General features: G+C 38.5%; 1 protein-coding gene and 1 pseudogene across 1 annotated transcript in view; both read right to left on the reverse strand.

Annotated features, from left to right (window-relative positions):
- NUBPL (NUBP iron-sulfur cluster assembly factor, mitochondrial) overlaps positions 1–26,789 on the reverse strand; it is a 259,985-nt gene that overhangs the window by 48,010 nt on the left and 185,186 nt on the right. The gene's annotated exons all lie outside the window — the stretch shown is intronic.
- Positions 1,431–8,819, reverse strand: LOC136143267 (HIG1 domain family member 1A, mitochondrial pseudogene; annotated as a pseudogene).

The following is a 26,789-nucleotide window of genomic DNA, read 5'->3' on the forward strand; positions in this document are numbered from 1 at the left end:
AACTTTATTTAGCCAGGTGTCTTTCAGGAAATAAAGGCTGAGACTTTACATGGAAAAGCTTTGCTCCATTTCCAAATACTGTCACACTTAAGACATGAAGACATTCTTCAGAGCTACACATCAAACTCTGATCAAATTTCTAACATCTATGACAAAGTGCAAAAAAATTTAAATGATAGACTGTGGGACTTGCACTTTTTCAACATATAAATGTTTAATAGATTTCAAAGTAGTTTCTAATATGAATCTGACTACCCGTTCGCCATTAACTATTCATTGAACTTTAAGATATTAAGGAATTTTAGCTGTCAGACATATTATGAAGAAAATGCCTAGAAATTCTTCAACGACAAAACTGAATGAACTATATCAGAAGCATCCCATCCAAACACAGCCTAGATAATCAAGGAATTCAAACATCAGATAAGCTGGTCTAGACAAAGTGATTCTGAAAGCTGACTATGTAAGAATCATTTGGGAGTTTTTAAAATCCTCAGTCTTTCCATGTCATAGTTCAAAAGTTGTTAATTCTCGGGCTATTTCTTTGAACTCTTAACTAACATACTATAACTTCTACCTATAATATGTGTTGACCCAAATACAAGAGCCCTGCTTCTTTTTTTTTTCACTTCCATTACAGGCAATTTATTTAGTTTAACATTTATGATTCTTTCAGAGAAGATAAACAGACTGCACATATTTAAAAAGTATTTTTCATTTACCTTTGCATTAGCACTTAAAATACACACTTCTATTTCAAAATGCCATTTAAAAATTATTCTAATATAACAGCAGCAAACTATAATTCTGCAACTACAAAACAGCTAAATGGGGATCTACAGTTAAGTTATTCTCATGTTTACAAATATGATTCTGAAACAGATACTACTTCAAAGCAGCTGTTACCAGCTCTTTAGGTTTGGTTTAAAAATACACACATAGTTGCTGGGAGGTTTATCATGTTGTATTCCATGCACTGTTCTGAAAGGGTTCTTCAAGAGCCAACCAGACCTTAAAAACAGTACTCAGTCCACAAGGCAGTCAGAAAGAGTTAAATTAACTGGGGTAAATAGGATTCCTACATTACATCAAAAGCATATGATATTCTGCAGCAACTGGGAGCATTTTCAGGTTTGGCATGTTGTCCTCTTTACAACTAATTTTATCAGAAGAGTTTAAGAAGGCGGACACTGTACCACTACCAAGTGCATTTAAAAGTGACATGTTTTTGTGCTAATCTGACTCCCCTGAACGACCTAGCTAGTGAACTAGTCACTAGGCAAATCAAGCCTGCCAGAAAGGAAGCCGATATTCAAATTACCACGTTATTGTCCAACCCACAGAATTTATTGTCAACATAAACATATAACCTCAATATGAGATGTCTAACTAAAGCAAACACCACCAAGACCAAGACAGCATCTCGTCTTCTAAGGTTTAGGTTTTGCCCAGAATTCTTGATACATGGAATAGCCCATACCAAGAGTCATTGCTCCCACAACAAAGCCTTGGGCTGCCACGCGCATGTGGATCAGGTGAACAGACATTTTAGTATTGCCCCTGCTCATTTATATAATCCATATGCAACGACTGCTGCAAAACCTGCCATTCCAATGGGGACAAATGGTGCCTCTCTAGCTTTTCGGATAAGTTTAGATCCCTGATCTTCATCATATGAAGAAAGAGAAACATCTGTGTCACTTGACACAGTGATTGAAGAATCTTCAGACAACGGCACAACGTCGCAGGCTCCTACCGGCTTCTCGAGCCCTGCTTCTTAAATTTAGATTGGAAACATTGTTGTTCATTAACCAATGGCATTATATCAGTATTTGCTTTATAATTTGATTCCCAATCTAACAAGGACTGAAGTTTCAGACTGAGTACCAGGAGTGTCCTTAAAGATAAAACATTGGCCACTAATAGGTATAAAATGGATAACTAATAAGAACCTGCTGTATAAAAAGAAATAAATAAAATTGTATTAAAAAAGGCTAAAACATTGGAATACAATTCCTAGTCTTTAACCCTTGGCTACAATTTGTCTAACAACAAAACAATTTTATTTTGGAAAGAATTTTTATAATTTGATGGCTGAAACAATAATTCTCTTCCACATCATGCGATTCTTTGCCAAATATCCATTAATTATAATCCTGTCCAACATTTGCACGGAAAGACATCTGGAAGAAGTCCAAAATTGACTGTCTCCTTTAAAGTTTCACACTACAAACTGAAAACATAATGAAGATTTACTATCTCTGAATACCAGGAAAAGCTATGACCTAAGTCTACCACCTATTAGGTACAAGCATGTTTCAAGCTTTACAATTTGAGGTAATTATAAATTATAAAATGTAGGGGAAAAACAGCACAAAAATCCAAAGTAGCCAAATATGGCCCATGGTCATTTACTTATTTAACGATGGCAACAGTAAGTTTCTGATTCTCCAAACCCCAATAGGCTTTCATGTTATAAAAACTACTGTCCAAATTGGCAGTCAAAGAGTATTACTGTAAAAGAGATAATTGAGGCCAAACTGCTGTTGGTGGGGAAAATACTAGTGTGGATTTGTACAGCTTTTTCTCAAGAATCTATCATGAGTGAATAGGAGTTCAGTTAATGTGGCAAAAGGCCCAATGCCTTTCACAAGCAATAAATGCCTTTCACTTTAAACGATGACTGAAATATTAAGGTGGCTTAATTTAAAATTCCCACCCCATCTCATTTAAGTGAATGAGAGGCAGAAAAGCCTCTGGCTTTCCTTCTCTCTGTAGAGCCCAGACAAGAAGAAAGTGCATCGCCTCATTTTCATAATGTAATGCCAGTCTGGTGGTGCAGCTTCTCCTGAGCCCATGGATATTTAGCATATTGTCTGACTACTCTTCCATATACAGTAGCTTCTCCCTCCCTATAGAAAAGAAATCAAGACAGGCCCCACACTAGGACTACTTGGCTGTTTTCTCTGCCCTCCCCTGGAAGAATAAGAGAGAGGACCAAGGTGGGACCATGTTGCTCCCCTTGCGAGTGTTCAGTCTTTGTCCCTTCTCCTATAAGAACCATTTCCAAAAGTTTTATTCCTGCATCAATCTCTACTTAATGAAGTGAAGGAGAACTTTTTTCATAACTCTACCCTATCAGAATAAACTCTTCTATCCATTACTCCCCACTGCAACAAAATATACTTATATCAGAGTTTATCTCCAATATAAATATTCTATTCATTAATTTGATGACAGTAAAATTTTGCTTTCTGATAGCATGGATTTTCACTAATTTGAGTGTACTACTGATATCTGTATTAGCTTCAAACTTTTAGAGGGCAGGAACCTTTGCTTTGTATTTCATGTATTGCAAGTCACTAATTCACAGTTATAATGATGATCATGAAGAAAAAAAACCTTCTGGTTATTTTCCACTTGCTGTGCTCCACTTCCTCTCCACCTTCCTCAAGCTCTGCTTCATTCTCTGCCCTGATCAGTGCCCAGGTAGCTGACCTCTGTGGACTGTATCACCTGAGTTTCCTTACCCTCTGGCTTTCAATTAGGATCTGCCAGTAGGAGGTATCAGCGCGATAGGAGGCTGTGGGGCGAGAAAGAGGCTCTAGTACTATTAGTACCACACACAACTGCTCCCTCCCTGCCTTGCAGGAGTTCTGCCCTTGGCTCTGTTCCTCTGTGGCCACAAATCCCAACAGGCAGCCCCTCCTCCATGGCTTCAGCAGTCGCCAGGTCCCACCGACACAGTTCACTCTCTGCCCCTTCAGGCAGAGAGACAGTAAAAATTCCTACTGTCACTAGTCTCTGGGTACCTCACCATCTCTTGTTTGTTTCCTTAATGCTGCCCACACCTCGGTAACTAGTCCCTTCATTAAACCCACTCTGTTAATTCCTTTAAAGATGTGTTATCTCTTTCCAGCCAGGACCCTGACTAATATAGCACCTTAATATGAATAAATTACTAAAACTCTCCAGTCTCTCAAAAAACAAAAATATGCTTCATAGATTTCATAAGAGGCATAAACTCTTAATTCCAAGAGTTAAAGTCAAATTAAGATAGTCTTCAGATAGTCATACAGAGGATCTTAGTTGAAGCAAAGGAAGGAAGAAAAATATTTTAGGCAACATTTATTAGAATTCAAATACTAGCATAGTGCATATATTTTCAAAAATTTCAAGGAACTTATAATGTTCCTCAAAGAAATATTAATCCTCTTCCATTATGGATGAGCAGTTAAGTGTTCAATAATTCCCAAGAGTTCATCACTATTCATTAAAAAACAAAAAAACAAAAACTTGGAAGTCAACAATGGAATCTACCCAGTTCAATATATGGCACCAACTAATTTACAAGTGAAACAAACAACAAGCAAAAACTCAGCAAACTGTATTACAAAAAAAAAAAAAGTAAGAAAAATAACAAAACAAAACCAGCACTGATAACTCTGGCTTTTCCCCTTGGCAGGTTCAACAAGACAAGAGTAAATCCAAAGACTGTAACCGGTTATTTGCCACACACTATTCTGTCTCCTTTCCCTCTAGCAATTACTACAAATACAAGGCACTTGCAGTATGTAATGATTCAGTCCACATAAGCTCAAATTTAAATCATTAGCCACTAATACTACTGTCAACACATTTATCACTATTGTTGCTACACGATTTTAACACAAATAAGAGGATGATATTTCTTTCGTTAAAGTTTATTCTTATAATAAGCTTGTCATCTATCCCATGGAACAAAATCGAACACATACAGAGTTGCTAATTAGCATTCAGAAAGAAGGTCTTTTTGCTTGTACAGGTCTGCCTCCATGAATTTTGCAAAAGGATGTCTCTTTACAAGTATAAAACAATTTCATTCTCAACATGGCTTGGAGAAATGCAAAGTTCATATAAAGGCGCTTTGTAATTCACATTTCACTATCCGCCCCCTCCCCCAAAAAAACCTTTTACTTATATTTTTTAACATCTTTATTGGAGTACAGTTGCTTTACAACGGTGTGTTAGTTTCTGCTTTATAACAAAGTGAATCAGTTATATGTATACATGTTCCCATATCTCTTCCCACCTGCGTCTCCCTCCCTCCCACCCTCCCCATCACACCCCTCTAGGTGGTCACAAACCACCGAGCTGATCTCCCTGTGCTATGCGGCTGCTTCCCACTAGCTATCTATTTTATGTTTGGTAGTGTATACATGTCCATGCCACTCTCTCACTTTGTCACAGCTTACCCTTCTCCCTCCCCATATCCTCAAGTCCAATCTCTAGTAAGTCTGTGTCTTTATTCCCTTCTTAACGTTAGGTTCTTCATGACATTTTTTTTTCTTCTTAAATTCCATATATATGTGTTAGCATACGGTATTTGTCTTTTTCTTTCTGACTTACTTCACTCTGTATGACAGACTCTAGGTCCATCCACCTCAATACAAATAACTCAATTTCGTTGCTTTTTATGGCTGAGTAATATTCCATTGTATATATGTGCCACATCTTCTTTATCCATTCATCTGTCGATGGACACTTAGGTTGCTTCCATGTCCTGGCTATTGTAAACAGAGCTGCAATGAACATATTGGTACGTGACTCTTTTTGAATTATGGTTTGCTTAGGGTATATGCCCAGTAGTGGAATTGCTGGGTCATATGGTAGTTCTATTTGTAGTTTTTTAAGGAACCTCCATACTGTTCTCCATAGTGGCTGTATCAATTTACATTCCCACCAACAGTGCAAGAGTGTTCCCTTTTCTCCACACCCTCTCCAGCATTAATTCTTTCTGGATTTTTTTTTTTTTCCTGCGGTACGCGGGCCTCTCACTGTTGTGGCCTCTCCTGTTGCGGAGCACAGGCTCAGGACGCGCAGGCTCAGTGGCCATGGATCACGGGCCCACCCACTCCGCGGCATGTGGGATCTTCCCGGACCGGGGCACGAACCCGTGTCCCCTGCATCGGCAGGCAGACTCTCAACCACTGCGCCACCAGGGAAGCCCTGTTTCTAGATTTTTTGATGATGGCCATTCTGACCAGTGTGATATGATATCTCATTGTAGTTTTGATTTACATTTCTCTAATGATTAATGATGCTGAGCATTCTTTCATGCGTTTTTTGGCAATCTGTATATTTTCTGTGGAGAAGTGTCTATTTAGGTCTTCTGCCCATTTTTGGATTGGGTTGTTTGTTTTTTTGTTATTGAGCTGCATGAGCTGCTTGTAAATTTTGAAGATTAATCCTTTGTCAGTTGCTTCATTTGCAAATATTTTCTCCCATTCTGAGGGTTGTCTTTTGGTCTTATTTATGGTTTCCTTTGCTGTGCAAAAGCTTTTAAGTTTCATTAGGTCCCATTTGTTTATTTTTGTTTTTATTTCCATTTCTCTAGGAGGTGGGTCAAAAAGGATCTTCCTGTCATTTATGTCATAGAGAGTTCTGCCTATATTTTCCTCTAAGAGTTTGATAGTTTCTGGCCTTACATTTAGGTCTAATCCTTTTTTTTTTTTTTCCGGTACGCAGGCCTCTCACTGTTGTGGCCTCTCCCACTGCGAAGCACAGGCTCCTGCAAAGCACAGGCTCCGGACGCGCAGGCTCAGCGGCCATGGCTCATGGGCCCAGCTGCTTCGCGGCATGTGGGATCTTCCTGGACTGGCGCACGAACCCGCGTCCCCTCCATCGGCAGGTGGACTCTCAACCACTGCGCCACCAGGGAAGCCCTAGGTCTAATCCATTTTGAGTTTATTTTTGTGTATGGTGTTAGGGAGTGTTCTAATCTCATTCTTTTACATGTAGCTGTCCAGTTTTCCCAGCACCATTTATTGAAGAGGTTGTCTTTTCTCCATTGTATATTCTTGCCTCCTTTATCAAAGATAAGGTGACCATATGTGCATGGGTTTATCTCTGGGCTTTCTATCCTGTTCCATTGATCTACATTACTGTTTTAGTGCCAGTACCATACTGTCTTGATTACTGTAGCTTTGTAGTATAGTCTGAAGTCCGGGAGCCTGATTCCCCCAGCTCAATTTTTTGTTCTCAAGATTGCTTTGGCTATTCAGGGTCTTTTGTGTTTCCATACAAACTGTGAAATTTTTTGTTCCAGTTCTGTGAAAAATGACAGTGGTAGTTTGATAGGGATTGCATTGAATCTGTAGATTGCTTTGGGGAGTAGAGTCATTTTCACAATGTTGATTCTTCCAATCCAAGAACATGGTATATCTCTCCATCTATTTGTATCACCTTTAATTTCTTTCATCAGTGTCTTATAGTTTTCTGCATACAGGTCTTTTGTCTCCTTAGGTAGGTTTATTTCTAGATATTTTATTCTTTTTGTTGCAATGGTAAATGGGAGTGTCTCCTTAATTTCTCTTTCAGATTTTTCATCATTAATGTATATTATAGGAATGCCAGAGATTTCTGTGCATTAAATTTGTATCCTGCTACTTTACCAAATTCATTGATTAGCTCTAGTAGTTTTCTGGTAGCATCTTTAGGATTCTCTATGTATAGTATCATGTCATCTGCAAACAGTGAGAGCTTGACTTCTTCTTTTCCAATTTGGATTCATTTTATTTCTTTTTCATCTCTGATTGCTGTGGCTAAAACTTCCAAAACTATGTTGAATAAGAGTGGTGAGAGTGGGCAACCTTGTCTTGTTCCTGATCTTAGTGGAAATGGTTTCAGTTTTTCACCATTGAGGACACTGTTGGCTGTGGGTTTGTCATATATGGCCTTTATTATGTTGAGGAAGTTCCCTCTATGCCTACTTTCTGCAGGGTTTTTATCATAAATGGGTGTTGAATTTTGTCAAAAGCTTTCTCTGCATCTATTGAGATGATCATATGGTTTTTCTCCTTCAATTTGTTAATATGGTGTATCACGTTGATTGATTTGGGTATATTGAAGAATCCTTGCATTCCTGGAATAAACCCCACTTGATCATGGTATATGATCCTTTTAATGTGCTGTTGGATTCTGTTTGCTAGTATTTTTGCATCTATGTTCATCAGTGATATTTGCCTGTAGTTTTCTTTCTTTGTGACATCTTTGTCTGAAAACCTCTTTTAAAGTGTTCAAGTAGTTTCTAAAAAATACCATACATTTAGATGGAGCTTTTATATTCATTATCTCATTTGATACTTATAAGTCTATGGGGTAGGCAGGTATTCCACAGGTAAGGATAAAGAGAGAGGTACTTAACACCTTGCTAAATATCCCTGCAAGTAAATAAAGGAATTTATTATCTTACAATGGAGCAATGCTAGTGATTCTCACCAGTAATTTAATACAGAGCCTGCATGTAACCAAATAACAACTGCCCACATGCAGACTATTATCACAGACACCAAAAAAAGTTAATACTAAAAGGTATCAACTAACCACAAGGATGTTATACATAGTACAAGAAAAAAGACAGCATAAAGAAATCCCTAAAATGAAAATATTTTTCTCTCAAAGGAAGAGTGAAATAAAATGTATGCTTTTTAAAATAAATGCTTTCTTTAACTTACACATAGAAAAAAAGCTCCTAGGTAAAAGCAGTTGGGGTGGGAGAGATCACAGGAGTTAGCAGGATGGTAAGAAAGATAAGGGGGCGCAGATCTGTTCACATAAACAGTGACAATTAGTCAACTAGCTTTGTCATTTATTCAATCAATATTAATTGCATAAGCCATTGTCCAAGGTACTCTAAGAAATACTGTGATAAATAGGAAAAAATTATTGCATTCAAGCAGCTTACCACCTAGTTGGGAAGGTAATACCAACACAGATAAAACACTCATCCATTGATCAACATTTCCTGAGTAGTCACAGGAAGGCACTGAGTTTAGCATTGTGAGAAACACAAAGATGAATGAAACAGAGCCTTAGCCCTCCAGGGTGTAACAGTCTGGTAGAGAAGATAACACAGTTACGCAAGTTTTGAACAGAGAACATAAGAAGTGCTATAGGAACGGTCCAAATAAAATGCTATGTGAATTCATTCCAAAGAGGGAGAAATGTTTCCTAAATGCGGGTTTGGGGAAAATGCTAAGTAGTAGGCATTTAGAATAAAGGGTATGCAGGATTGGGGTACCCACTGACTGGGGAGGAAAGACATTTTAAGTGAGGGTCAAATGTATGCTAAGTTAGAGATTTTGGAAAGTAAAGGAAGGAAAGAGGGGGCAGTGAGTATATAAGGTTTTTGGGGGAGTGATCCCATGGTATATGAAGGAGTTTAGTGGGAAAGGAAGGGAAGTCAAATCACAGGGGGCCTCAAATGGGAGTCTAAGAAGCTTATGTGGTTTGTGGGATATGGGACATAAGAAAAAGTAGAACACAGCATATCTTAAAAGAGATCTAAAGTCAATGATAAGAGGAAAGGAAGATTAGGTTCATAAGTAGAGAAAAGATAATTCAATTAGGTCTAGAAAGGCAGACATGATTCTGACAGTCTGCTCCAGATTATATAAATTGATGAAAGCCATGGTTCAAGCCAGGCCAGTAACCCTTTGGTTGGTGCCCTTCCATCCAAATCTTGGGAGCTGGCTTAATTCTGGTATATACTTAGATATATTAGTTGTGAAATGACATTGGCCTGAATAAAACCAAACCTCAGGAACTAAGCCTTTAGCAAACACACATATACAAAGACACAATCATCATATGCATCTGTCCCCGCCAAATTCTTTTGGTAGGATACTTTCTTTGTTTGCTATTTTTTTCTAATTATAAAATTAAGACATATTGACTGTAGAAAATCTAGTCTTCTCATTGCCATTAATTTTAACATTGACATAATAAGCCATAGTATGACTGTATTAACACTGATACCTACAATGCTATACTGAGAGCTAGTGTGCCTGGAAACCAGCCAAATGCCCAAGACCAGTATGGTCAGCCCAAAGACAATATTGGTCTTCCCAAGAATCATTTGGGGCTCTCCTCCTAAAGCCCAAAGGAGACTGCTTCTAGACTGCCTCCAACCTTCCCAGGATGTATAAAGGGGCCCAAAGCAATCTCTTAGGAGTCCAAAACAAACAAGCAAAAACCGTGAATATAGGAGACACCAATCTAGACCATCGGTTGGATACTCACCATGTACCGTGCACAGGTTTAGGCATATTCATTGATAAATTTATTTTTATCAGAGATTGCCTAGATTAGAGTAATTACAACCTAAATGGGTTGAATGGACCGGAACTAAACATAGAAAACCAATGAGTCAAATATTGTTGGGTTTTGTATTAGGGCAGCTTGATGTAGAGGTTAAGAGCATGAGCTTTAAACTCAATCAGAACTGATATGAACCTCAGTTATGACCCACTGTAACTGTGTGGTCTTGGGAAAGTTACTTAACCCTTCAAAGATTTAAGAAAGTAGGGATAATATAACACCTGTGATCATTAAATAAAAAACAAATATATGGAAGACTGTCATTAAATGGCAGTTTATTAATAACAGCCAATCATCATGGTACCAATTTACACAGAAATTTATTGTCTTTAAAGAATGCATGCTTTCTCAGCAAAGGAAACCATAAACAAAATGAAAAGACAACCTATGGATTGGGAGAAAATATTTGCAACTGATATGGCCAACAGGGCTTAATTTCCACAATATACAAACAGCTCACACAACTCAAAAACAAAAGAAACAAACATCCCAATCAAAAAATGGGCAAAAGACCTAAATAGACATTTCTCCAAAGACATACAGATGGCCAACAGGCACATGAAAAGATGTTCAACATCGCTAATTATTAGAGAAATGTAAATCAAAACTATAATGAGATACCACCTCACACTGATCAGAATGGCCACCATTAAAAAGTCTACAAATAACAAATGGTGGAGAGGGTGTGGAGAAAAGGGAACCCTCCTACACTGTTGGTGGGAATGTAAGTTGGTGCCGCCACTGTGGAAAACAGTATGGAGGCTCCTCAAAAACTAAAAACAGAGTTGCTGTATGATCGAGCAATCCTACTCTTGGGCATATATCCAGACAGAACTATAATTCAAAGAACCATGCACCCCTATGTTCACAATATCACTATTTACAATAGACAGGACATGGAAACAACCTAAATATCTATTGACAGATGAATGGATAAAGAAGATGTGATGTACATATATACAATGGAATATTACTCAGCCATAAAAAAGAATGAAATAATACCATTTGCAGCGCATGGATGGACCTAGAGATTATCATACTAAGTGAAGTCAGAAAGAGAAAGACAAATACAAATACCATATGATATCACTTATATGTGGAATCTACATACGACACAAATGGACATACTTACAAAACAAAAACAGACTCACAGACATGTGGTTGCCAAGGGGGGAGGGGGGAGGGGGAGGGATGGAGTGGGAGTTTGTGGTTAGTAGATGCAAACTACTACATATAGAAACATTAAACAACAAGGTCCTACTGTACAGCACAGGGAATTATATTCAATATCCTGTGATAAACCATAATGGAAAAGAATGTGAAATAGAATGTATGTATATGTATAACTGAATAACTGCTGTACAGCAGAAATTAACACAACATTGTAAATCAACTATACTTCAATTTTAAAAAAAAACAAGAATGGGTGGTATCTACTTTTTAAATTATAAAAATATACACGTTCATTATAGAAAATTTAGAAAATACTGATAAACAACAATTTTACTGTCATAGTCCAGATATAGCTAAGTTTATGTATTTTCAAAAGCATCTTTAGTACCTGGCCCTATTGGTTTTTTTTAATGAAGCAGAGTTGGCAAGTGACATATATGTTAAGTTTCCATAACAGAATTATAGAACACTAGAAGTTTCATTTTTAGATTTTCAGATTTCTTTCCCAAGAAAAGACAAAGCAAACTAGGTGTGGTGCTATCTTCAATGTGCTACAATGAATCTTATTTATTCTTTAGGTTCATCTCCATGATGTGTTTTACAATTCTCTTCAAACTCATGATCTCTTCTTCCTTTGATCCTCCATACCATGGGGTTTACATCTCTCATACAGCACTTCTCATACTCCACATTGTAGCTATCCATGTTTTTTTTTCTTACCTGCCACTCCCTCTCCCTGCCCTTCCCCTTGCTCTATCTCCTAGGGCTGGGACGTTTTTTTTAGAGTATAGTTGATGTACAATATTATATATGTTACAGGCATACAATATAGTGACTCATATTTTTTAAATGTTATGTTCCATTTAGAAGTATTATAAAATATAATATCCTTGTAGCTTATTTTACATCTAATAGTATGTACCTCTAAATCCCCTACCCCTATACTGCCCCCACTAGTAACCACTAGTTTGCTCTTTGTATCTGCGAGTCTGTTTCTTTTTTGTTATATTCACTAGTTGTATTTTTTTGGATTCCACATAAAAGTGACATCATACAGTATTTGTCTTTCTCTGTCTGACTTACTTCACTTAGCATAATACCCTCCAAATCCATCCATGTTGTTGTGAATAGCAAATTTTCATTCTTTTTTACAGTTGAGTAGTATTCCATTGTGTGTGTGTGTGTGTGTGTGTGTGTGTGTGTGTACATCTTCTTTATCCATTCATCTAATAATAGGCATTTGGGCTGCTTACATATCTTGGCTTTTGTAAATAATGCTGCTATGAACATTGGGGTGGCATGTATCTTTTCGAATTAGTGTTTTTGTTTCTTTCAGATATATATATATATATATATATATATATTCAGAAGTGGAATTGCTGGGCAATATGGTAGTTCTACTTTTAGTTTTTTGAGAAACCTCCATAATGTTTTCCCCAGCGGCTGTACCAATTTACATTCCCACCAATAGTATACAAGGGTTTAGGAATGGGACTTTTAACTGGAGGACTGCGAACCTTCTGAAATCATATATAAAAATAGTGTTTCTGTAGGTACAAATACATTTTCATGGACGGAATCCATTTATATAACAAATACTCAAAAAAAGGTCCAAGAATAGAAAAAAGGTATGGAACGCTTGTCTAGGGCAGCAGTCCCCAACCTTTTTGGCACCAGGGACTGGTTTTGTGGAAGACAATTTTTCCACGGATGGGAGGGGGATGGTTCAGGCAGTAATGCGAGAGATGGTTCAGGTGGTAATGGCATAAATGTGGAGCGAAGGGGAGTGACAGATGCTAGAGGAAAGACTTGTAATTTAATTATCCTTGGATGCTCTACAGTAGGGGTCCCAAAGCCCCAGGCAGTGGACTGGTACCAGTCTGCAGCCTGTTAGGAACCAGGCCACACAGCAGGAAGTGAGCAGCAAACAACTAAGCAAAGCTTCGTCTGCCGCTCCCCATGGCTCCCCATCACTCACGTTACTGCCTGAACCAACCACCCCATCGCTCACATTACTGCCTGAACCATCCCCTCCCCTCTGACCGTGGAAAAACTGTCTTCCACGAAACCGATCCCTGGTGCCAAAAAGGTTGGGGACCGCTGCTCTAGAGTGCTTAGTACCTACCTTCATATGGATAGTATTTGCTGATTTACAAGCTTAATGTTGACTATACTTCAATAAAAACATAAAAAGTAAAAAAGAGAAATGAAAACAAAAACTTGAAAAGAAGAAGAAACAGTAGCAAAAGTAGCAGCTACCTACTATGGAATATATTGCAAACTTTGAGTTGATGAGTTTTTCCCAAAAGAAGATTCTAAGAATGACAACAAAATAAAGTACGCACTGGTTTCCTTATTAAAAAAAATAATAAAATTTTATTAATAAATCATAAAATCAATGTTAAGTTTATGTTTAATGGAATCTTAAAAAATATGTTTTCCAGGCTTCCCTGGTGGTGCAGTGGTTGAGAGTCCGCCTACCAATGCAGGGGACATGCGTTCATACCCTGGTCCGGGAATATCCTACATGCCGCAGAGCGGCTGGGCCCGTGAGCCACAGCTGCTGAGCCTGCAAGTCCGGAGCCTGTGCTCCGCAACAGGAGAGGCCACAACAGTGAGAGGCCCACGTACTGCAAAAAAAAAAAAATAGTTTTCTTCATGCTTCATTCTCTCATCTTATAAAAAATACTGTTTCTGAAAGGAGAATGGTGCTTACCAGGGGCCAGGGGGAGGAGGGAATTCAGAGTTATTGTTTACTGGGTAAAGAGACTCAGTTTGGGAAGATGAGAAAGTTCTGGAGATAGATGGTAGTGATGGTTGCACAACAACATGAATGTACATAATGCTACTGAACTGTTATGTATATTTTACAACAATTTTAAAAATACTGCTTTTTATTCACATCTAATATGAATCACCTATTAGAGGGTAGACTCTTCATCAGAGATAAGAAAGAAAGAAATATACTGCTTAAATTGTAGGATATAAGAAACAAAGCCTCAAAGGAAAAGTAAATATTAACACCAATCTACACATTGTTGGTTTTAGAATATAAGCACAAATTAAAACAGGGTGATATAATCAAAAATCCTGTCCAAAGAGAGGGGCTGTTATCTCAGTAAACAAAGGAAAATTGCTTAGGGAAATCAGTTTATCTGTGTGAAGTAAATTAAACTTTTTCAAGGTACCAATTCACAACTCAGGGAATAACTGAAATTTTAGCTCAATTTTACCAACAGTATCCACATAAATAATAAAAGAGTTTTGGAAATCTGCAATAGGCATTTCAAACTTCCAGGAGTACAATTTAGTCAATAAACATTTATAAACATTCTTTTTTTTAACATTTTATTGGAGTATAATTGCTTTACATTGTTGTGTTAGTTTCTACTGTATAACAAAGTGAATCACCTATACCCATACATATATCCCCACAGCCCATCCCTCTTGTGTCTCTCTTCAACTCTGCCTCCCTATCCCACCCCTCTAGGTGGTCACAAAGCACTGAGCTGATCTCCCTGTGCTATGTGGCTTCTTCCCACTAGCTATCTACTTTACATTTGGTAATGTATATATATCAATGCCATTCTCTCACTTCTTCCCTGCTTACCCTTGCCTCTCCCTATGTCCTCAAGTCCATGCTCTACGTCTGTGTCTTTTTTCCTGTCCTGCCCCTAGGTTCTTCAGAACCTTTTTTTCTTTTAAGATTCCATATATATGTGTTAGCATACGGTATTTGTTTTTCTCTTTATGACTCACTTCACTCTGTATGACAGACTCTAGATCCATCCACCTCACTACAAATAACTCAATTTTGTATCTTTTTATGGCTGAGTAATATTCCATTATATATATATATGACACATCTTTTTTTTTTTTTTTTTTTGCAGTACGCGGGCCTCTCATTGTTGTGGCCTCTCCCGTTGTGGAGCACAGGCTCCAGATGCGCAGGCTCAGAGGCCATGGATCACAGGCACAGCCACTCCGCGGCATGTAGGATCTTCCCGGACCAGGGCACGAACCTGTGTCCCCTGCATCAGCAGGTGGACTCTCAACCACTGCGCCACCAGGGAAGCCCTGCCATATCTTCTTTATCCATTCATCTGTCAATGGACACTTAGGTTGCTTCTATGTCCTGGCTCTTATAAATAGTGCTGCAATGAACACTGTGGTGCATGACTCTTTTACAATTGCGGTTTCCACATGGTATATCCCCGGTAGTGGGATTGCTGGGTCATATGGTAATTCTATTTTTAGTTTTTTAAGGAACCTCTATACTGTTCTCCATAGTGGCTGTATCAATTTACATTCCCACCAACAGTGCAAGAGGGTTCCCTTTTCTCGACACCCTGTCCAGCATTTATTGTTTGTAGATTTTTTAATGATGGCCATTCTGACTGGAGTGAGGTAATACCTCATTGTAGTTTTGACTTGCATTTCTCTAATGATTAGTGATGTTGAGCATCCTTTCGTGTGTTTGTTGGCAATCTGTATATCTTTGGAGAAATGTCTATTTAGGTCTTCTGCCCATTTTTGAAATGGGTTGTTTGTTTTCCTGATATTGAGCTGCATGACCTGCTTGTATATTTTGGAGATTAATCCTTTGTCAGTTGCTTCATTTGCAACAATATTCTCGCATTCCAAGGGTTGCCTTTTCATCTTGTTTATGGTTTCCTTTGCTGTGCAAAAGCTTTTAAGTTTCATTAGTTCAAAATTGTTCATTTTTGCTTTTATTTCCATATCTCTAGGAGATGGGTCAAAAAGGATCTTGCTGTGATATATGTCATAGAGGGTTCTGCCTACGTTCTCCTCTAAGAGTTTTATAGTGTCTGGCCATACATTTAGGTCTGTAACCCATTTTGAGTTTATTTTTGTATATGGTGTTAGGGAGTGTTCTAATTTCATTCTTTTACATGTAGCTGTCCAGTTTTCCCAGCACCACTTATTGAAGAGGATGTCTTTTCTCCATTGTATATTCTTACATCCTGTATCAAAGATAAGGTGACCATATGTGCGTGGGTTTCTCTCTGGGCCTTCTATTCTGTTCCACTGCTCTATATTTCTGTTTGCATGTCAGTACCATACTGTCTTGATTACTGTAGCTTTGTAGTACAGTCTGAAGTCAGGGAGTGTGATTCCGCCAGCTCCGTTTTTCTCTCTCAAGACTGCTTTGGCTATTTAGGGTCTCTTGTGTTTCCATACAAATAGTGGAAGTTTTTGTTCTAGTTCTGTGAAAGACGCCACTGGTACTTTGATAAGGGATTGCATTGAATCTGTAGATTCCTTTGGGTAGTAGAGTCATTTTCACAATGTTGATTCTTCCAGTCGAAGAATATGGTATATCTCTCCATCTGTTTGTACCATCTTTAATTTCTTTCACCAGTGTCTTATAGTTTTCTGCATGCAGGTCTTTTGTCTCCTTAGGTAGGTTTATTCCTAGGTATTTTATTCTTTTTGTTGCATTGGATATGGGAGTGTTTCCTTAATTTCTCTTTCAGATATTTCATCATTAGTGTATAGGAATGCAAGAAATTTCTGTGCATTAATTTTGTGTCCTGCTACTCTACCAAATTCATTGATTAGCTCTAGTAGTTTTCTGGTACCATCTTTAGGATTCTCTATGTATAGTATCATGTCATCAGCAAACAGTGACAGCTTTACTTCTTCTTTTCCGATTTAGATTCCTCTTATTTCTTTTTCGTCTCTGATTGCTGTAGCTAAAACTTCCAAAACAATGTTGAATAATAGTAGTGAGAGTGGGCATCCCTGTCTTGTTCCTGATCTTAGTGGAAATGGTTTCAATTTTTCACCATTGAGAACGGTGTTGGCTGTGGGTTTGTCATATATGGCCTTTATTAGGTTGAGGTAAGCTCCCTCTATGCCTACTGTCTGGAGGGTTTTTATCATACATGGGTGTTGAAAGCTTTTTCTGCATCTATTGAGATGATCATATGGCTTTACGCCTTCGATTTGTTAATATGGTGTATCACATTGATTGATTTCTGTATATTGAAGAATCCTTGCATTCCTGGGATAAACCCCACTTGATCATAGTGTACAATCCTTTTAATGTGCTGCTGGATTCTGTTTGCTAGTATTTTATTGAGGATTTTTGCATCTATGTTCATCAGTGTTATTGGCCTGTAGTTTTCTTTCTTTGTGAAATCTTTGTTTGGTTTTCGTATCAGGGTGATGGTGGACTTGTAGAATGAGTTTGGGAGTGTTCCTCCCTCTGCTATATTGTGGAAGAGTTTGAGAAGGATAGGTATTAGCTCTTCTCTAAATGTTTGATAGTATTTGCCTGTGAAGCCATCTGGTCCTGGGCTTTTGTTTGTTGGAAGTTTTTTAATCACAGTCTCAATTTCAGTGCTTGTGATTGGTCTGTTTATATTTTCTATTTCTTCCTGGTTCAGTCTCGGAAGGTTGTGCTTTTCTGAGAAGTTGTCCATTTCTAACAGGTTGTCATTTTATTGGCATATAGTTGCTTGTAGTAACATCTCATGATTCTTTGTATTTCTGCAGTGTCAGTTGTTACTTCTCCTTTTTCATTTCTAATTCTGTTGATTTGTGTCTTCTCCCTTTTTTCTTGATGAATCTTGCTGATGGTTTATCAATTTTGTTTATCTTCTCAAAAAACCAGCTATAGTTTTATTGATCTTTGCTATCATTTCTTTCACTTCTTTTTCATTTATTTCTCATCTGATCTTTATGGTTTCCTTCCTTCTGCTAACTGTGGAGTTTTTTGGTTCTTTCTCTAATTGCTTTAGGTGTAAAGTTATGTTGTTTATTTGAGATTTTTCTTGGTTCTTGAGGTAGGATTGTATTGCTATAATCTTCCCTCTTATAACTGCTTTTACTGCATCCCATAGGTTTTGGGTCGTCATGTGTTCATTGTTACTTGTTTCTAAGTATTTTTTAATTTCCTTTTTGATTTCTTCAGTGATCTCTTGTTTATTTAGTGTGTATTGTTTAGCCTCCATGTGTTTGTACTTTTTACACTTTTTTCCTGTAATTGATATCTAGTTTCATAGCATTGTGGTCGGAAAAGATACCTGATACGAATTCAATTTTCTTAAACAAAGGCTTATTTGTGACCCAAGATATGATCTATCCTGGAGACTGTTCCAAGAGCACTTGAGAAGAAAGTGTATTCTGTTGTTTTCGGATGGAAAGTCCTGTAAATATCAATTAAGTCCATTTTGTTTAATGTACCATTTAAAGCTTGTGTTTTCTCATTTATTTTAATTTCAGTTGATCTGTCCATTGGTGAAAGTGGGGTGTTAAAGTCCCCTACTATGATTGTGTTACTGTTGATTTCCCCTTTTATGGCTGTTAGCGTTTGCCTTGTGTACTAAGGTGCTCCTATGTTGGGTGCATAAATATTTACAATTGTTGTATCTTCTTCATGGATTGATCCCTTGATCATTATGTAGTGTCCTCCTTTGTCTCTTGTACTAGTCTTTATTTTAAAGTCTATTTTGTCTGATATGAGAATTGTTACCCCAGCTTTCTTTTGATTCCATTTGTATGGAATCTCTTTTCCATCCCCTCACTTTCAGTCTGGATGTGTCCCTCGATCTGAAGTGTATTTCTTGTATACAGCATATATACAGGTCTTTTTTTTGTATCCATTCAGCCAGTCTATGTCTTTTGGTGGGAACATTTAATCCATTTACATTTAAGGTAATTATCAATATGTATGTTCCTATTACCATTTTCTTGTTTTGGGTTTGTTATTGTAGGCCTTTTTCTTCTCTTGTGTTTCCTGCCTAGAGAAATTTCTTTAGCATTTGTTGTACAGCTGGTTTGGTAGTACTAAATTCTATTAGCTTTTGCTTGTCTGTAAAGGTTTTAATTTCTCCGTCGAATCTGAATGAGATCCTTGCTGCGTAGAGTAATCTTGGTTGTAGGTTCTTCCATTTCATCATTTTAAATATGTCCTGCCAGTCCCTTCTGCCTTGCAGAGTTTTTGCTGAAAGATCAGCTGTTAACCTTATAGGGATTCCGTTGTATGTTATTTGTTCTTTTCCCTTGCTACTTTTAATATTTTTTCTTTGTATTTAATTTTTGATAGTTTGTGTCTTGGCATGTTTCTCCTTGGATTTATCCTATATGGGACTCTCTGTGCTTCCTGGACTTGATTGACTGTTTCTTTTCCCATATTAGGAAAGTTTTCAACTATAATCTATTCAAATATTTTCTCAGATCCTTTCTTTTTCTCTTCTTCTTCTGGGACCCCTATTATTCGAATGTTGGTGCGTTTAATGTTGTCCCAGTGGTCTCTGAGACTGTCCTCAATTCTTTTCATTCTTTTTTCTTTATTCTGCTCTGCAGTCGTTATTTCCACTATTTTATCTTCCAGGTCACTTCTCCGTTCTTCTGCCTCAGTTATTCTGCTACTGATTCCTTCTAAAGAATTTTTAGTTTCATTTATTGTGTTGTTCACCATTGTTTGTTTGCTCTTTAGTTCTTCTAGGCCCTTGTTAAATATTTCTTGTACTTCCTCCATTTTATTTCCAAGATTTTGGACCATCTTTTTACTATAATTCCTCTGAATTCTTTTCAGGTACACTGCCTATTTCCTCTTCATTTGTTTGGTCAGGTGTGTTTTTATCTTGTTCCTTCAACTGCTGTGTAATTCTCTCTTCTCATTTTGCTTAACTTACTGTGTCTGGGGTCTCCTTTTCGCAGGCTGCAGGTTTGCAGTTCCCGTTGTTTTTGGTGTCTACCCCAGTGGGTAAGGTTGGTTTAGTGGCTTGTGTAGGCTTCCTGGTGGAGGGGACTCGTACCTGTGTTCTGGTGAATGAGGCTGGATCTTGTATTTCTGGTGGGCAGGACCATGTCTGGTGGTGTTTTGGGGTGTCTGTGAACTCATTATGATTTTAGGCAGACTCTGCTCATGGGTGGGGTTGTGTTCCTGTCTTGCTAGTTGTTTGGCATGGGGCGTCCAGCACTGGAGCCTGCTGGTCATTGAGTGGAGCTGGGTCTTAGTGTTTAGATGGAGATCTCTGGGAGAGCTTTCACCGATTGATATTATCTGGGGCCAGGAGGTCTCTGGTGGTCCAATGTCCTGCACTCAGGTTTCCCACCTCCGAGGCTCAGGCCTGACACCTGCCTGGAGCACCAAGACCTTGTCAGCCACACGGCTGATCCAGAGAACTTCCAGGAGCGGAACCCGCAGCTTGTTCAGTCCATGAAGAACTTCCTGCAAATCAACAACACCCGCTTCGGCAAGTTCAAGTTCAAGAGCCACTCAGAGGAGTTCAGACAGGGCATGATGTCCTCAGCCCTGCATTCCAAGAACTACCTGTACCTGCCTGCTGGGGAGAATTTGCAGAACATCTCTGACAAGCTGCTGTTGCTCGCACACCTGGATTTTGGTGGCTTTGAGCAGCCTGCCCGCATCACCACCAGGAAGAACAAGAAGAGTGCGTGGCAGTCCAGCAGCCGCCAGGTGTCCTGGACTTCAGGACCCACCGGCCAGCAGGTGCGCTCTAGCAGCAAAGTCAGCAGCCATCAGGGGCTGCATGTGGCCACCACCAGTAGTCTCAAGTATCTCTCCCCACTGTGGGCAGGGGCTGCCACATCCATGAGCCTCCTTTCTCCTTCCTCCTTCTCCTGGGCTACCAGGCAGCCGGGTGAGGCCCTGGGGAGGCCACCCTCTCAGGCTCTTTGCTGCCAGCCGCCTTAGTGACCATTCTTAATATTTAAAAATACAAAAGTCCCAAAACTACTTAAAAAAAGAAGCAGATTATATAGAACACTTACTACAAAAAGGATGAATTATTTTCCTATGTTATTTCACTTTAAGCCCATTTCACGCTTTACAATTTGCCTCAACAAAGTAAAAGACTCAGACTTCAGGAAGGTTATAAATCTATCTAAAACATCAAAAATACACGTAAGTATTAGTGACATTATAATATTTCCAAACAATGTGTATATATTATCAAATACTTAATTTCTAAACCTTCTGATAATTGTCAGTGATATCTCTTGGTTATTTATTACCAATAAATAACTGATTTAAAAAAACATTTAAAAATTAAGTTATTTTCCCCAAAGTCCTCATATGTATATAAGAGAGATTTACAACTATTTCTCCATTGGGATCTAGGAAAATCCTTAGAAACAGATTCAACATAAAAGCTAATAGTAACATTAAAATCCATAGCATAAAAAACATATCCACTACCATACTGAAGTATTGCACATTTGATGTAAACTAATGTTTACAGCTCTCAACTTTAACATTAACTAATTAGCAGGATATCAAATTTTCCCATGGCTGTATTTATCAAAAAGCCAAATTTTCCCAATATATATTCTTATTCAGCATTTACTCAATAAATTATTACTGAGTGCCTGCCACATATCAAGCACTATGCTATAAGTGCTGGAGAGCTATGCACTAAATAGCCATGTTTTACCTAAACAATACTTAAGCACTACTTCTTTTCTAGAACACAGACATACATCACCACCTTTTCAAAGTGTCTATGTTTTGTAAACATGTTTATTCTGGAAATATTCTGAAGAATTTAGTTCATGAATCAGATCTCTAAAGGTAAATTTATATGTCTCTTAATTTAAAAAATTTAATGTTTTTTAAGAGATAAAAATGTTTGCCTGTCATGGAGTGTGTTTTTTTGCATGGCAATAACAAAACATCACAGATAGCATAAATTAATTTAAACTTTAAGAGTTACCTGAAATAGCGGGGCAGAGTCAAGATGGCGGCATGGGAAGATGTGGAACTCGCATCTCCCCACAACTAGGGCACCTGTGGACGCTGGTGGGGACCTTGATGCCCAAGGAGATGGGGAGGAACCACTGAGTGACCAGGTAGGATGTGGGGGGAGTGAAGGAAGAGGAGAAGTGAAGGCCAGACAGGACCCATGCCCCTGAAGGGTGGCTGGGAGGAGGGAGGGGTTCCCACACGGGACCCCCTGGGGAACCTGGGGAGCTTGTAGGATCAGGGGGCAGTGCGTCTAGCATTTCCCCTGCCCACTCAGGCCCCTAGAAGCCTGCTGGGCTTCTGGGCCTGGTCCTTTATTCTGCAATGGCCCCTCCAGCTGTGGGGGTCCAGGTCTGGTCCTCTGCCTCCTGGGGCCTCCTCTGGCCGCGTGGCTCCAAGAGGCATGGGGGAGAGTGTGGAGAAGAAGAAACATCAATGAGAAGGGGCCCTTCGGGATCGGAGGATCGGGGGGCAACATGCCTAGAGTTTCCCCTGCCCACTGGGGCCCAGTGAACCTGCTGGGGTCCTGGACCTGGTCCTCCAAGGCCAGAGGCACTCCTGGGCCCCTCCTGCTGCATTGAGCCTAAGCCCCACTCTTTACCCCACCCCCAGGGTCTTTTCCAGCCCCATGGGTCCTAAGCATAGGTTCCGCATACTGCCTAAACCCCACCCCCTGCCTAAGCCCCGCCCCTCACAGCCAAGGCCTTTTCTGGCTTTTTTTTTCCCTCCCCTCTTTTTTTACTATTGTGGTTCTGTTTTACCTTCTGCTTGTCGTTTCAACTATATTTTTATTTTTTATTCTTTCTAACAAGTTTTCTAATCTTATGTTTCACTCTTTGTTATTGCTCTGTTCCTTTTCTTTTCTTCCGCCCTGCACAGCTTGCGGGATCTTGGTTTGTGAGCCCGGGGTTGGGCCAGAGCTCCTGCGGTAGGAGCTCTGAGCCCAAACCACTGGATTAACAGACAACCTCAGACCCCAGGGAATATTAATTTGAGTGAGGTCTTCCAGAGGTCCTCATCTCAGCACCAAGACCCAGCTCTAACCAACAGCCTACAAATTCCACTGCTGGAAGCCTCAGGCCAAACAACCAGTAAGACAGGAACACTATCCCACCCATCAAAAGAAAGTGCCTGGCGGGGGGGCGGAGGGTGACAAAAAAATATGTCACAGATGAAAGAGCAAGGTAAAAACCTACAGGACCAAATAAATGAAGAGGAAATAGGTGACATACCTGAAAAATAATTCAGAGTAATGATAGTAAAGATGATCCAGAATCTCGGAAATAGAACGGTGGCACGGATGGAGAAAATACACGAAATGTTTATCAAAGATCTAGAAAAACTAAAGAAGAAACAAACAGGGATGAACAACAAAATAGCTGAAATAAAAAATACACTAGAAGGAATTAATAACAGAATAGCTGAGGCAGAAGACCGAATAAGTGAGCTGGAAGACAATACTGCCAAGGAGCAGAATAAAGGGAAAAGAATTGAAGACAATCTCAGAGACCTCTGGGCAAACACTAAACACACCAACATTCAAATTATAGGGGTCCCAGAAGAAGAAGAGAAAAAGAAAGGGTCTGAGAAAATATTTGCAGAGATTATAGTTGAAAACTTCCCTAATATGGGAAAGGAAAGAGTCACCCAAGTCCAGGAAGTGCAGAGTCCCATACAGGATAAACCCTAGGAGGAACACACCAAGACACACATTAATCAAACTAACAAAAATTAAATTCGAAGAAAAAAAGCAGCAACGGAAAAGCAAAAACAACATACAAAGAAATCCTCATGATGTTATCAGCTGATTCTTCAGCAGAAACTCTGCAGGCCAGAAGGGAGTGGCAGGATGTACTTAGAGTGATGAAAGATAAAATCCTACAACCGAGATTACTCTATCAACCAAGGATCTCATTCAGGTTCACAGAGAAATCAAAAGCTTTACAGACAAGCAAAAGCTAAGAGAATTAAGCACCACCAAACCAGCTCTACAACAAATGCTGAAGGAACTTCTCTAGGCCGGAAACACAAGAGAAGAAAAAGACCCATGAAAACAAACCCAAAACAATTTAAAAAATGGTAATAAAAACACACATATCGATAATAACCTTGAACATAAACAGATTAACTGCTCCAAACAAAAGACACAGCTGGCTGAATGGATACAAAAACAAGACCTGTATATGTGCTGTCAACAAGAGACCCACTTCAGACCTAGGGACACATACAGACTTAAAATGAAGGGATGGAAAAAGATATTCCTTGCAAATGGAAATCAAAAGAAAGCTGGAGTAGCAATACTCTTATCAGATAAAATAGACTTTAAAATAAAGACTGTTACAAGAGATAAGGAAGGACAATACATAATGATCAAGGGATAAATCCAAGAAGAATATATAACAATTATAAATATATATGTGCCCAACATAGGAGCACCTCAATACATAAGGCAAATGCTAATAGCCATAAAAGGGGAAATCGACAGTAACAGAATCATAGTAGGGGACTTTAACACCCCACTTTCGCCAATGGACAGATCATCCAAAATGAAAATAAATAAGGAAACAAGCTTTAAATGATACATTAAATAAGATGGACTTAATTGTTATTTATAGGACTGTCCACCCAAAAGTGGCAGAATATACTTCTTCTCAAGTGCATATAGAACACTCTACAGGATAGATCAAATCTGGGCTCAGAAATCAAGCCTTGGAAAATTTAAGAAAATTGAAATTGAATCAAGCATCTTTTCTGAACACAATGCTATAAGACTGGTAATTAATTACAGAAAAAAACTGTAAAAAACACAAATACATGGAGACTAAACAGCATGCTACTAAATAACCAAGAGATCACTGAAGAAATCAAATAAATAAAAAATTACATAGAAATGGGGAATTCCCTGGTGGTGCAGTGGCTGAGAGTCCGCCTGCCGATGCAGGGGACACGGGTTTGTGCCCCGGTCTGGGAAGATCCTACATGCCGCGGAGCAGCTGGGCCCGTGAGCCATAGCCACTGAGCCTGTGCGTCCGGAGCCTGTGCTCTGCAACGGGAGAGGCCACAACAGTGAGAGGCCCGCATACCGCTAAAAAAAAAAAAAAAAAAAAAGAAATGAACAACCACAACAACCCAAAACGTATGGGATGCAGCAAAAGCAGTTCAACGAGGGAAGTATATAGCAATTCATTCTCACTTCAACAAACAAGAAACATGTCAAATAAACAATCTAACCTTATACCTAAAGCAACTAGAGAAATAGGGACAAAGAAGACCCAAAGTCAGTAGAAGGAAAGAAATCATAAAGATCAGAGCAGAAATAAATAAAACAGAAATGAAGAAACAATAGAATAGATCAATAAAACTAAAAGCTGGTTTTTTGAGAAGATAAACAAAATTGATAAACCTTTAGCCAGACTCAACAAGAAAAAAAGGGAGAGGATGCAAATCAATAAAATTAGAAATGAAAAAGAATTCATAACTGACACTGCAGAAATACAAAAGATTATAAGAGACTACTACAAACAACTATATGCCAAAAAAATGAACAACCACAAAGAAAGGGACAAATTCTTGGAAAGATACAATTTTCCAAGACTGAGCCAAGAAGAATTAGAAAATACAAACAGACATCACAAGTAATGAAATTGAAACCGTAATTAAAAATCTTCCAACAAACAAAGGTCCAGGACCAGATGGCTTCACAAGCTAATTCTATCAAACATTTAGAGAAGAGCTAACACCCATCCTTCTCAAACTCTTCCAAAAAACTGCAGAGGGAGTAATACCCCCAAATTCATTCTATGAAGCCACCATCACCCTGATACTAAAACCAGACAAAGATATCACAAAAAAAGTTACAGACCAATATCACTGATGAACATAGAAGCAAAAATCCTCAATACTACCAAACAGAATCCAGCAACACATTAGAATGATCACACAGCATGATCAAGTGGATTTATCCCAGGAATGCAAGGATTCTTCAGTATATGCAAATCAATCAGCGTGATACACCATATTAACAAATTAAGGAATAAAAACCATATGATCATCTGAATAGATGCAGAAAAACCTTTTGACAAAATTCAACACTGGTTTATGATAAAAAATCTCCAGAAAATGGGCACAGAGGGAACCTACCTAAAAATAATAAAAGCCATATATGACAAACACACAGCAAACATCATACTAAATGATGAAAAACTGAAAGCATTTCCACTAAGATAGGAACAAGACAAGGATGTCCATTCTCACCACTCTTATTCAACACAGTTTTGGAAGTCCTAGCCACGGCAATCAGAGAAGAAAAAGAAATAAAAGCAATACAAATTGGAAAAGAAGAAGTAAAATTATCATTGTTGGCAGATGACATGATACTATACACAGATAATCCTAAAGATGCCACTAGAAAACTACTAGAACTAATCATTGAATTTCGTAAGGTTGCAGGATACAAAATTAATGCATAGAAATCTGGCATTCCTATACACTAATGATGAAAAATCAGAAAGAAAAATTAAGGAAACACTTCCACTTACCATTGCAACAAAAAGAATAAAATACCTAGGAATAAACCTACCTAAGGAGGCAAAAGACTTGTAATCAGAAAACTATAAAACACTTATGAAAGAAATCAAAGATGACATAAACACACTGAGAAATATACCATGTTCTTGGATTCAAAGAATCAATATTGTGAAAATGACTATACTACCCAAAGCAATGTACAGATTCAATG

The sequence above is a fragment of the Phocoena phocoena genome, chromosome 2 (assembly GCF_963924675.1).
Source record: "Phocoena phocoena chromosome 2, mPhoPho1.1, whole genome shotgun sequence".
NCBI lineage: Eukaryota > Metazoa > Chordata > Mammalia > Artiodactyla > Phocoenidae > Phocoena > Phocoena phocoena.